The sequence below is a fragment of the Rattus rattus genome, chromosome 3 (genome assembly GCF_011064425.1).
Source record: "Rattus rattus isolate New Zealand chromosome 3, Rrattus_CSIRO_v1, whole genome shotgun sequence".
Taxonomy (NCBI): domain Eukaryota; kingdom Metazoa; phylum Chordata; class Mammalia; order Rodentia; family Muridae; genus Rattus; species Rattus rattus.
Genome location: NC_046156.1, coordinates 96,480,798 through 96,495,521, shown reverse-complemented (window position 1 = coordinate 96,495,521; position 14,724 = coordinate 96,480,798).

Here is a 14,724-nt window from a genome sequence, read left to right as displayed (position 1 = left end):
GGAAGAGAATACTTAGAGAGGATATAGATAGATAGATAGATAGATAGATAGATAGATAGATAGATAGATATAGATAGATATAGATATAGATGTATAGATATAGATAGATAGATATAGATAGATAGATAGATAGATAGATAGATAGATAGATAGATAGATATAGATATATGAGGAGATAGATATAGATAGATAGATAGATAGATAGATAGAGATAGATATAGATAGATATATAGATATAGATAGATAGATATAGATAGATATAGATATAGATATATAAAATTGCAATGTAAGGATATCTAGTGATGTGAAAATTACGTGAAATTCTAACTCTCATACACGTAAACTGCGAACATAACCAGTAACTCCATTTAAAGGTCGTCTGTGCATGAGAACCGAAGAACAGAAAGAAGTATCTGTAGTAGAGGCAATGTGGCCCCTAAAACTTCACTACTTACTGTCTGCTCTTTTTTCCCCTTTTTATTTATTCTTCTCTCATACAATACATCCCAACAGAAGTTTCCTTCCCTCCACTCTTCCCAGGGCCAGCCACCTGTCCCATAGACACTGCCCCTCTGCTTCCCCTCAGAAAAGAGCAGGCCCCTCAGGGCTATCAACCAAGCATGGCAGAACAAAATGCAATAAGACTAAGCACAAACCCCATCAAGGCTGGATGAGGAAACCCTGTAGGATAAAAAGGGTCCCAAGAGCAGGCAAAAGAGTCAGAGACACCACTACTCTGTTAGAAGCCCCACAAAACTGCAAGCTGAACAACCACATCATACATGCAGAGGAGCCGGCTTAGACCCATACAGGCTCCCTGATTTTTACTTTAGTCTTTGTGATCCCCAAAAATCCTGCTTGGTTGTTACTGTGAGGCACATTCTCCTAGTGTCCTAGACTCCCCTGGCTCCAAAAAAATCTGTCTTCCCCTCTTCTGTGGGGTTCTACCTGATGTTTGGGTATGGGTCAGCTGCTGGAGGAAGCCTCTCTGATTGGCTAGGCACCTGTCTATGAACATTTTGTTGATTTTTTTTCTAGTTGTGTTTGGGTCTAACCTCGGTCTCCAGGGACGTCTAACTCTCCATTCCTGGTCATCAAGGCAATGTCTGGAATGGATTTTTTCTTGTGGCATGGGCCTCAAGTTGGACCAATCATTGGCTGACCACTCCAAGGTCTGATCCACCATTGTCACAGTGCATCTTGCAGAGAGAACAGGTTGTACGGCAAAGGTTTTGTGGCTGGGTGGGTGCCCCAGTCCCACAACAGGAAGCCCTGCCTGGCTACAGAAGATGGCCAGTTCATGTTCTGTATCCTCCATTACTAGGAGTTCTTGCTAGGGTCACCCTCATAGGTTCCAGGAAGGTTTCTCTGCACTAGATTTCCACATCACCCTCAGAATGGCCTTGCCAATTCCAGTCATCTTTTCCAGTACTCTCTCCTATCCTTCCCTCCACCACCCTCTGGTTCCCATTCCTACCCATCCCAAGTTTATTCACAAAATCTATTCTATTTCCCCTTCCCAGGGAGACTCATGCATCCTCCCTAGAGTCCTCCTTGTTACTTAACCACTATGAGTCTCTGTGTTGTAGCTTAATTATCCTTTACTTAGTAATATAAGTAAATATATACCATGTTTCTCTTTCTGGGTCTGGGTTATCTCACTCAGGATGATTTTTTTTCTAGTTCTATCAATTTGCCTATAAATTGCATGATGTCATTGTTTTTAACAGCTAAGCAATACTCCCTTGTGTAAATGTACCACATTTTCTTAATCCATTCTTTGATAGAGGGGTATCTATATTTCCAGTTTCTGGCTATTATGAATTATGTTGCTATGAACATAGTTGAGAAAATGTCCTTGTGGTAGGATGGAGGGTCTTTTGAGTATATTCCCAGGAGTGCTATAGCTGGGTCTTGAGGCAGAACAATTCTCAATTTTCTGAGGACCCACCATACCAGTTTTCATAGTGGTTGTGCAAGTTTGCACTTCTACCAGTAATAGAGGAGTGTCCCTTTCCTCCATAGCCTCGCCAGCATGAGCTGTCATTTGTGTTATAGATCTTAGCCATTCTGAGAGGTGTGAGATGGAATCTCAAAGTAATTTTAATTTGAGTTTCCCTGATGGTTAAGAATGTTAAACATTTCTTTAACTATTTCTCAGCCATTTGAGAGTCCTCTATTGAGAATTTTCTGTTTAGCTCTCTATCCTATTTTTAATTAGATTATTTGATTTCTTGATATCTAATGTCAAGTTCTTTATATATTTTGGATATTAGCCCCTCTATCAGATGAGGACTTGATGAAATATTTTCTATCCTGTAGGTTGCTGTCTTGATCTACTGAGAGTGCCCTTTGCCTTATAGAAGTTTCTCAATTTCATGAGGTTCCATTTGTTAATTGTTTATCTTAGTGGCTGCATTATTGGTGTTCTGTTTAGGAAGTTGTCTCTTGTGCAATACGTTCAGCGCTATTCCTTACTTTCTCTTCTATCACATTCAGTGTATCCTGTTTTATGTTGAGGTCATTGATTCACTTGGACTTGAGTTCTGTGTAGGGTGACAGATATGGATCTATTTGCATTCTTCTACATGCAGATATCTGCATGTAGGGGGACTTTTGATGACTGCTTTCATTTCCTTTCATTTCTATAGGGATTATAGGTCTCTTTAAATTGTTTACTTGATCTTGATTTAAGTTTGAGGACTGGTATCTATCAAGGAACTATCCATTTCTTTTAGATTCTCTAATTTTGGGGGCACAGGCTTTTATAGTATGTCCTGATGATTCTTTGAATTTCATCAAGGTCTGTTGCTATGTTCCCCCTTTTGTTTCTGATTTTGTTATTTTGGATATTCTCTATGTGTCTTTTTAATAGTTTGGATAAGAGTTTATCTTGTTAATTTTCTCAAAGAACTAACTCTTTGTTTCACTGACTCTTTGTATAGCTTGTATAGTCTCTTTGTTTCTATTTTATTGATTTTGGCCCTAAGTTTGATTATCTCCTTTCATCTATTCTTGAGTGTGTTGGCTTCTCTTTGTTCTATAGTTTTCATGTGTACTGTTAATTTGCTAGTATGAAATAAGGCCAATTTTATTGTTTAGACATTTAGTGCTATGAAATTTCCTCTTAGTGCCACTTTCATCATGTCCCATAAGTTTGGGTATGTTGTACATTCATTTTCACTGAATTCTAGGAAACATTTAATTTCTTTATTTATGCTTTGATCACTAGATCATTCAGTAGAAAGTTGTTCAGTTTCCATGAGTTTGTAGGCTTTCTATTGTTTCTGTAGTTATTGAAATCTAGCTTCATTCTGTGTAGTCTGACAGGATGTAGATTGTTAGTACAATTTTCTTGTATCTGGTGGATTTACTTTGTGACAAAATATGTGGTCAATTTTGAAGAAAGTTTTGTGAGATGCTGAAAGGAATGCATTCTTCCCTCCCCATCCTCCCCATTACCACCCTCCCCCAACAATCACGTTCACTGGGGGTTCAGTCTTAGCAGGACCCAGGGCTTCCCCTTCCACTGGTGCTCTTACTAGGATATTCATTGCTCCCTATGAGGTTGGAGCCCAGGGTCAGTCCATGTATAGTCTTTGGGTAGTGGCTTAGTCCCTGGAAGCTCTGGTTGCTTGGCATTGTTGTTCATATGGGGTCTCGAGCCCCTTCAAGCTCTTCCAGTCCTTTCTCTGATTCCTTCAACAGGGGTCCTGTTCTCAGTTCAGTGGACTGCTGCTGGCATTTGCCTATGTATTTGCTGTATTCTGGATGTGTCTCTCAGGAGAGATCTACATCCGGTTCCTGTCAGCCTGCACTTCTTTCCTTCATCCATCTTATCTAGTTTGGTGGCTGTATATGTATGGAACACATGTGGGGCAGGCTCTGAATGGGTGTTCCTTCTGCCCCTGTTCTAAACTTTGCCTCCCTATTCCCTGCCAAGGGTGTTCTTGTTCCCCTTTTAAAGAAGGAGTGAAGCATTCACATTTTGGTCATCCTTCTTGAGTTTCATGTGTTCTGTGCATCTAGGGTAATTCAAGCATTTGGGCTAATAGCCACTTATCAGTGAGTGCATACCATGTGTGTTTTTCTGTGATTGGGTTACCTCACTCAGGATGATATTCTCCAGTTCCATCCATTTGCCTATGAATTTCATAAAGTCATTGCTTTTGATAGCTGAGTAATATTCCATTGTGTAGATGTACCACATTTTCTGTATCCATTCCTCTGTTGAAGGGCATCTGGGTTCTTTCCAGCTTCTGGCTATTATAAATAAGGCTGCTATGAACATAGTGGAGCATGTGTCTTTGTTATATGTTGGGGCAGATAGATATTGTTTAAGTCTGATTCTATGATGTAATATCTTGTTTTCTCCATCTATGGTGATTGAAAGTTTTGTTGAGTATACTAATCTGGGCTGGCATCTGTAGTCTATTATAGTTTGCAGGACATCTGTCCTAGGTCCTTCTGGCTTTTAGAGTCTCCATTGAGAAGTCAGTTTTAATTCTAATAAGTATACCTTTAGATGCTACTTGGCCTTTTTCCCTTGCAGCTTTTAATATTTTCTTAGTTCTGTATGATTAGTGTCTTGATTATTATGTGTCAAGGTGACTTTCCTTTTCTGGTTCAATATATTGAATATTCTGTAAGCTTCTTGTACCTTTATAGGTATGTCCTTCTTTAGGTTAGAAAAAATTTTTTCTATGAATTAGTTAGAAATATTTTCTGGACCTTTGAACTGGGATTCTTTTCCTTCTTCTATTCCTATTATCCTTAGGTTTGGTCTTTCCACGGTGTTTCAGATTTCCTAGATGTTTTGTGTTGGTAATTTTTTTAGATTCAATATTTTCTTTAACTGATGCATCTATTTCTTCTATCATATCTTCAACCCCTAATATTCTCTCCTTCATCTCTTACATTCTGTTGGTGGTGTTTACATCTGTAAATTCTGCTAGCTTACCTAGATTTTCCATCTCCAGGATTCACACAGTTTGTGTTTTGTTTGTTGCTTCTGTTTTCGTTTTCATGTCTTGAACAACTTTATTTTATTTATTTTTCTCTCCCCGTTATTTTTTTAATGGATTTGATCACTTTTTCTAATTTTTTATTTGTCTTTTCCTTGATATCTTTAAGAGATTTATTCATTTACTATTTAAGAACCTCAATCATCTTCAGAAAGTTGGTTTTAAAGTCTTTTTCTTGTCCTTCATCTTTGTGGAATATTCAGACCTTGCTGTAGTATGATGGCTGGGCTCTGATGATAACATATTGTCCTGGCTACCATTGATTATGTTCCTACTCTTTTGTCTAGGCATCTGGGTTTGGGATGATTATAGGCCTAGGTGACATTTTCTGGGTTTGTCTTTGTTGGATGGATAGTTTGTTTCTTGATTTCTGTTTCCTCTATGGTCTTCTGGTCTGTGTGAACCTGGTTGAGGAGAGTGTCTCCTCTAGAGTTGGAGGCTTCTGGTGGCCTACATGGTCTCTTGTTAATCAGAGAGTCTCATCCTGTGTTTGATTCTTGGACATGGTAACAGAGTGAGAGGAGAAAATAAGGGTGAATTGGACATGGCACCTAGAAAATATAGGAGGAATTTGGTTGGTATGGCCTCTCTTGCAGCAGGTAGTCACCTGGGGGGGTTGGAGTAGCAATTTATCTGGTCTTCTGGTAGGTGTGGCCTGTATTTTGGCAGGGTTGTCTGTCAGAATTAGGGGCTGGGACACAATGACAAGGTGGGGATGTATAACTGATGATTGCATATGTTGGAAGTTAGAGAGTAGGGAAGGTGCTTGGGTAAATGTCCCTACCTGGTCTTCTGTCTGGTGTGTCCTGTGGTCTGGGCAGGGCAGTCAGCCTGAGGGAGATAAGAGAGTGGGAATGTCAAAAGGTTGTTGGCCTACCTGGTCACCTCACTGTCTGGTTTTTATAGAAAATGTTTGGCTTGCCTTGTTTAGGGCATAAAGCCGTGGTTCTTAACCTGTGGGTTGTGGCAACCCTTTTATAGATGTCACCTAAGACAATCAGAAAACACAGATTTTTATATTATGATTCATAACATTAGCAAAATCACAATTTTGAAGTATCAATAAAAATAATTTCATGGTTGGGAACCTCTACAATATGAGGAACTGTATTAAAGGGCCACAGCATTAGGAAGGTTGAGAGACACTGGCATAGGATTTCTATGCAGGCTCAAAGTCATTGCATTTCCTTTGGCAGTCTCATTATTGGACTCTTACTCTTGAAGTTTATTACCAGTCTGTTTTTGTTGAATTTTTTTATGTTTATTACTTGGGCTCTGGGTGTTTGTATCCATTATCTCAGTTGAGCCTAATGAGGCAGATAATGTCACAGCCTCCATTTCATACTGGAGTTCAGCTCAGCCCAGGAAGACTGAGTGTGGGCCAGTGACTCAGAGAAATGGGAAATGACTCCTCGGTGAAATGACTCAGCAGGTAAAGGCACTTACTGTTGAACCTGACACACTGAACTTGATCCCTGGGACCCACTTTGTGGAAAGAGAGAACAACTCTTTCAGAAACCCACACATGGACTGTGACCCCACATACACACAAGTACATATGCCCCCCAATACATACAAAATAAAAATAAGTAAGTGTAAAGAAAGGATTTTAGAAGATCGACTAACGCATCCAAATTTACTGTTAGCAAACGCCCTATTGGGATTCAAATCTAAGATCATCCAATGTCAAAGTTCATACTTAAACTCTAATTTCTGTGGATTATGACCCTATATGGGGCACCAGAAGCAGATAGAGAACTGTAGGTTTTTGAACATGGAAGTGTTACCAGGGAATAGTGGTTATGTTTTGTGGGTTCTTAGATTTACGTACAAGGAATTTTTTTTAAAAAGACTCAGAAACAAACCTGAGTGTCATTTTATTGGAGTTTCAAGAAAAGTGAACAAACAACAACAACAATAACAACAACGAAAAAAACCCAGGGCCATCAAGCTGAAGATTTCAGCAGCTGCCACACAGAGGAAGCTGGAGAAGAATACTAGAATTTGGAGGGACAAAGACCGGAGGCACAGTTCCACACTGTACCCTCAGCAGACTGAGGGGTTTCCCTACTTTTAGGGACTTTGCTTGACTCAGGCTAAACTGAGATCTGCAGATCTGACACATAAGAGAATTTTAGGACTGCACAGATCGTGAAGCAGAGCTGCGGTTTCATGAGAACATGGGCTTAAGTGAGGGGTGAGAAAGAGGTGCTCAGAGACACAGACCTGAAGCTCCCGAGCACGGGTGTGGGCTCCTCTCGGAGAAAATCATAGAAGGGAAGACAGATGCAAGTATGGGGATGAGCCCCACAAGGGGAAGTTGCAACTCGGCCTGTCTCTGTCTCGGTCTCTGTCTCTCCTTTTGCGTGTCTTTGTCTTTCTGCTTCTCTGTCTCTGCCCCACCCCCTTTTCTCTCTCAAGTCATCAGATAGAGCACCATTGTAGTGTATAGTTACTATCTTTAAAGGGTTTCTAAAAAAGTCTAAGTAAGACACTGGTAGAAATAAAAGTTACTAAAAACAAAAAAGCTCCTACAAAAGTTCATTGATTAGAACATGAATGATTGTGGAGGGGTTAGAATGTTGCAGGTTCAAAGTCTAATTAAAACTGCTATTCTTAGCACCCTTAAATGATATCTATTGTCATGCTCTGTACATGACCTAACTACTCTGTAACTATTAGGTAAGTCCTTTGACATGCATGAACAGACCACTAACCTCCATCAATATCCACAAAGCTATCTAAGGCTTATAGCAGAGCTGTCCCCACTATCGTCTGCCTACCTGACATACTCCATTAATTTGGAATGTGTGTTGATTTATGACTTCCTTTGTTCTGTTATCATAAACACTCCATGAAGAGTCTGTCACAATGGAGCATAGAATTTGGGGTACCCTGAATTGTTCATGACCAATAGTCACTCATATTTAGCTCCAGAATAAACTATCGTTTATCCTCATTTGAAGTGAGAGCTGTGTCTTCCTTAGTTGCTCACTATCATCTGGGACCCATCAATTCAGATAGTTGGCCAGCCAGTGAGCCTGGGGAGTCCAGGGCTGGGAAGACAGATGCTATTGAACTAGACGTTTTCTATGGATGATAAGAGTTCTGAACCTACCAATTGAGCTATCTCCCTGATGCTTGGTCATCTGCTCCATCCTGACAGGCTTATCTGAATTAACCCTTAAGGGAGGGATGATGATATGCTTTTACCATCTTGTCAAGTTTTGAATAATATAGATTACCATGCATTCAGCCAGGGAAAAAAGTAGAACCTAGATTGTATTCTTCTGACAAAAAAATCATGTCACAGAGTAGATGCCAAAGAAGTAAAGTAAGTTAAATCTACAAACTAGCCATGCTTTAATCTGAGGAAATAGCTTCCTCCTGAGGAGTTATAACCAAGTTGCTTCCCCCACGTCACATGGTATTTTATATCTGCAGGGTGGGGTCTACTAGACCTAAGATGCTTTCTCCCTCCTTGCATATGGCATATTAAATTCCAAAGTAGGGAATTATGTTATCTACCTTTCCTTAAAAAAGGAAACCAGCATGTGGGGCCTCTGCAGGTAAAAGTACTTGCTGCCCTCTGAGGACTGAGGCTTGGTTCCCAGCACCTACACTGGGTAGTTCACAACCACTTATAACTCCAGCTCCAGATCCAATGCCCTCTTCTGGCCTCTGTGAACACTCAGTCAGATACACAGATAAAAAAATTAAAAGTAAATCTTTTGTTAAAAATCAGTATTTTGCCACAAATGAAGAAGGGGGTCCAAAACATTGAGGATAGTTATCTATCCTCAGTAACCTTAAAACTGGCTAGTATCAACAAAACAAAAGGACTGAAAAATTAATTGGGAATCCAGTGCATCACCAATCCAAGTTTTGGAGGCAGTGCTCCCCCATGTTGCCTTAATGTGACTTCACCTTGGTTCTGAACATGTAACAGGGACTCGTTGAAGTCCCTCAATGGAAACAATCCAATATGGCATGTCATGAATTTCAGTATTTTAGTTAAATATACACACCAGTTTTGCTCTCGTAAGCATATAATGATTTAATTATAGATAACAGTCTTTTAGTATTTTTGTTATTCTTCATCATGTATCAAATTGGGTCACTTCGTCTTAGAAGTCTTCATTTTAAAAATCACCATCTGAGTTTCCATTTTAAAACGTTTAAGTGAAGTTTGGCTCCGGTTAATGGTAGAATTTCCAACAATTCCTGAAATGGTGCTGAGCATACTTCCATCTATTTATGCAAACCAGTGCTCTTAGCACTAACAATTACAAATCAAATTATCAATCAATGCTGAAAGATATTGAAGACACTCTAGGTCTGCTGTACCAAATATTCAGGAATCCAACATTTAATTTTTATGGAAAAAGACATAAGCACCTCCATTTCTGTAGAATGTAAATTTGCCTTCATCTGTATTTAGTGGTAAAGTTATATATGCTACATAACTGCTTTAAATGAGTTTCTTTATGATTTATTACCAGTAAATGTTTCATTCGTGTACCTATATCCCCTGAGTCATATAGAAATGTCTCAGGCTACCAGGAATGATTCATGGGAGGAATTGAAGAGGCCCTTCCCTGAACCTATTTCGCCAGCACAGCTATCCTTACAGATGTTAATCTCGTTCCTGTCTAATGCTTCCTTGAAGAGAGGGGAATGTCCCTACGGTGTGTACACGGAAATCTCCAGACTTCTTCCCTCTGTTTAGCTTAGTTTGATCTAGTTTCATTAAATGCAAGGACCAGAACAACACATTTTATTTTCAGGTTCAATCAAACTGTCAAGGCAATGCTGATTTTCATTTCGCATGTTTTTCTTATGAGAACAGGAGATAAAATGTAGCCAGGAAATTTTAGGGCTGGACATCCAGAAGCAGCTGTCCTGGGAATGGCCATGGTCCTGCCATCAGTTCCTTCTTTGCTGGAGGCCAGAACAGCGTTCTGATTCCTGGTGCCTTATTGTCTCTCTGCTATGTGAGCACTTGTGCCCTGGAGTGAGGTGTGAGGCCTGACCCACACTGAGAGCTAGGACTCAGACACCTCGTGACTGGGACAGTTGTCCTTCATAATTTACCCAATTTCTGCCAGCAATTTCTTCCAGGCTTGAAGATCAGTTATCTCGCATTCCCTGGCACCTGTTCCAGCCCCACAAGAGCTCTGCCTTCTTTCTTTCTCTGAAATGTCTTATAATAAACCTTCGTTCTAAAATTTGCCATCATAGTCCATGAATTTTCTTCTTCAAATTTGTGAGACAAGAATCTTACACTCTGCCAAAGTTGTGTGTGACTGTGAGCTTTTCTTCCTCATGAAGTAAAGCCCACTCAGGGTAACAGAAAAAGTATCCATCAAGCCCAAGTGTGTAAGTGTATGTCTCTGTGTCTGTCCACATCTCTGTGTTTGTCTGTTTAAGTGTGTGTTTCTGTGTGGGGTATGGGGATGTGTATTGTGGGGCTGTGTGTGTCTGTGTGTCTGTGTGTCTGTGTCTGCATCTCTATATGTGTATGTGTGTCTATATGTTGGGTATGTGAGTCTGTGTATGTTGTGTATGTGTAGGGCTGAGTATGTGTGTGTAGCTGTGTGGGGTGTATGTATGTGTGTGTGTGTATGTGCATGTGTGTGTGTGTGTGTGTGGTGTGCCTGTGTGGTTCTGTGTGGCTGTGTGTATCTATCTGCACATGTTTCTATGTATGTATGTATGTATCTATGTATGTATGTATGTGTGTATGTCTAAGGAGGTGTATGTATGTATGTATGTCTATGGAGGTGTAGAGATGTATGTATGTATTTATGTATGTGTGTATGTCTATGGATGTGTATGTATGTGTGTATGTCTATGGAGGTGTAGAGATGTATGTATGTATTTATGTATGTGTGTATGTCTATGGAGGTGTAGAGGTGTATGTATGTATGTATGTATGTATGTATGTATGTATGTATGTATGTCTTTGGAGGTGTAGAAGTGTGTGTGTGTGTGTGTGTGTGTATGTATTGTGTGAGAGGTGAGTCTGTGTGTGTATTTCTGTGTGCCTGTGTGTGTATGTCTGTCATTGGCATTAGAGTCTACTTCTTTGAAATTCCAGAAATTCTTTGGATTCTTGAACCTTCTATTTGTAGCCAACCATCGTTGAACTAGCTAAACCACAGGTAGTAAGTCATTCTAATAAATCCTCTTTCTCTATATAGAGAGATTTATTGTGTAAGTTCTGTTACTCTAAACAACTGTGACTAATACACATACTTAGTTTTCACAGTTAGTTTATCAGGCTACAAGCTCTCTCAATGAGAAGGTAACCAGATGATGACATGAGACTCTGGATTTCAGCCTGGGATATTGTTTCTATGGATGATTTCTAAATGATTATTTACAATGTTAGATTCTGGTGTATTTAACTCAGTGTGTGTGTGTGTGTGTGTGTGTGTGTATGTTACTTTTGATCTGTCATGTGTAAAATTATAATCAACTTAACCTCTAAATTAATAGTTTTGAGGAGGTTTTTTGGAAATCATTCTCTTAAAACTTTAAAGTATGCATCAGTTACTTTTCTGTTGATGTGGTAAACTTCCAAGGCAACTTAAGAGAGAGTTTATTTTGGCTTATGGTTGCAGAGGGATAGTAGTAGTCCATGATGGCAGGACAGAGACATGGCAGCAAGTGACAGGCATGACAGCTGAGGCAGGATGCTGCTGAGAGCTCACATCTTGAAGCCCAAGACAGAAAGCAACTGGAGATTGTGGGAATTTTTTAAACTCTCAATGCCCCTCACCAAGTGAGAAACCCATTACTTTGTATGCTAATATACTAACCTAAGAAACCAAAAATGAAAAAAAATAAAGAAAATAAAAGATACATTAACACTAAACTCTGATCCAATTGATAAGATATAATTGCCCCTCTAAACATACAAAGCCCTGTACACATCCATCCCTTAAGAACATTCATAACAACCTGTAAAGGTACAGTGAGGAATCTTAATCTTAATCAGCCTCCATGTTCTCTCTCGGCAGCTTCTCCCATCCCTCCTCTCTTCCTCCTTTCTGTTCCAGTCTCCTCCCCTTCCCTCAAACCTTTCTCCCACCCATCCTTCCTTCTCATCCAATGACAGGTCTTGTTCTATCTTGTACCTGCTTCACCTGTGATATCATCCCACAACTTCACATGATATTCAAGCTGCTTCTTGTTACTTCTTCAGACTTGGGACAATTTGGCTGGGCCTTGAGGTTTCTTCTGGGTTAAGTGCTGCTACTGATTCATGTTTGGTGTTTGCCAATTAGACTGGATTTCTACTACTGATTCATGTTTGAGGTTTTGGACTCCTGATATTCTGACAACAAAGATTAGGACCTCCCCCAAAGAACTACTTATAAACAGGTCCACAACCCCTGTTTCCTTAACCTTTCTTTTCTGCTTCCTCTGGTAGATGAGCTAGAAGGAAGGTTGACACTTTTTAAGAACCCTATTAGATTTTGAAAACATCCAAGCCTACAAGTATTCACAGTCCAGGATCTGGAGTATTCTGCTCCAGTTGCTCATTACCCTCCCCACCATAATGAAGTCTTGTCTCTCTTGAACCATAGGCTCAAATAAAACCAGTTTTCTTCAAGTTGTCTTTGGCCATTGTGTTTTTCACAGCAACAGAAAAAAGATGGGTGAAGATGCTGACTGAATATAAAGATGTTGGTGAGCTCAGCACCAGAATTCACCACCACTTTCTTCCTGATCATGCAATATGACCAACTGCCTCACTTTCCTGATGGTCATGCCTTCCCAGCTTGACGGACTGTCTCTCTTGAAACTTGACTGTGGTGAACTATCTTTTGTTCTTGAAGTCAGTTGGCAGGTATTTGTTGAGGATTTTTGTGTCCATGTTTGTCAGAGAAATTGGACTGTGATCTTTGGTTGTCATTGTGTCTTGATCTGCTTTTGGGTTTAGGGTACTGCTAGATTGTTAAAAAAAAAAGTTTTACAACGTTCCTTCTTTTCTATTTTATGGACTTGTTTGAGAATATTGAGGTTAGGTTTGTTGTTGTTGTTGTTGTTGTTGTTGTTGTTGCTGTTTTAAGTTCTGGTAAAGTTCACCATAGAATTGATCTGATTCTGGACCTTGTTGTTGTTGTTATGTGGTGGTGATTTCGTGCTTGCATGATGAGGATTTATTTCAATCTCGCTACTGTTAGAGATCTATTTAAATTGTCTAACTCATCATAGTTTTATTTTTGTAGTCATATGTATGGAAAAATTTATCTGTTCCTTTTAGTTGTTACATTTTAGAGAAATACGTGTTTTTAAGTTAAGACTTAATGAGTTTCTGAATTTCATTGATAATGGCTCCCCACTTGTTATTTTATTAATTTGAACCTTTTCTATTTCTTTCCTTTTTCCATCAAAAAAATGTACTTCAATGCTTCTGTAAGAAAAGTTACTGTTATGAGAAACAGCTCACCCAAGCCCTGTTCCCTGGCTACAGCTAGAGAAGGGCTTATCTATTATTTTTGGTTAGTTTAACAAAGATTTCTCAATCTTGCTCATTTTTTCAAAGGACCAACTTATTTTATCCTTTCTCTGTATTTCTTATGCTGTCATTTGCTTCCATTTCATTAGTTTATGCCATGATCCTAATGATTTCTTTCTATTGATTTTGAGTTTGGCTTGTTCATTTTCTAGAACTCTGAGATGTATCATTTAATGACTTATTTGACACATTTTTAATTTCATGAACTTGGAACAATTCAGTTCCTCTTAGGGCTGCGTTCATTATATCACATAGGTCCTGTTGTGTTGCTTTCATTATCATTTGACTTTAGGAAGCTTAAATTTCCTTCTAGATGTTTTAATATTTGACCATGTGTTGTTTAATTTCCATGGTTGTATGTATATTGTAGGGTTTTTCGGTTGAGTTATAATCTTATTCTACTGTCATGAGTTGGACTACAGTGATTTCTTTCACAGTACCTGTGTTGGTTGAGTTACTTTGTGTTCTTATATATGATCTATTTTGGAGAGAGTTTTATGTGCTGCTGAGGAGCAAGTTTATTTTGCTGAATTTGGATGGGATGGCCTATAACTGTTGAGTCTATTTGACTAAGTAATCTACTCCTGTCTATGTTTTCTTGTTAAAAATGTCCATCAATTCATGAGAATAGAGAGTCAAAAACTGTGCCAGTATTAATCAGTGGCTTTATAGCTAATAATATTTATTTTATGAAATTGGGTGCACCTGGGTTCAAGGTATATGTATTTCTCATAGTAATGTCCTCTCATGGACTTTTCCCTCTTAATCAGCATGAAGTGACCATGGTTATCTTTTGTGGTTTGATAACAGAACAAAGATACTGCTTCCTTGATCCATTTGCTTAGAGCACCTTTTCCATCCTTTCAGTCTAAGCAGTGTCTGTCTTTTATGGTGAAGTGCATTCCTTAGAGGCAAAAATAGACAGTTCTTGCTTTTTATTTTTTTAATCCAATCTAAAATTTTGTATCTTGATTGAGGAATGAGTTATTGTGGAAAGGTAATGTATTAATTGTGTTGACTATTTACTACTTGTTTTTTTTTTCTGGTTTAACTATTAAGCCACCATTGTTTACTATTTCCTATGATTACTAATTTTTTTCTTTCAGTGTGAAGCATTCTTCAGGGATTGTCTGTAGAGCACCTTCATTGTCATAGATTTCTGTCCTGGAT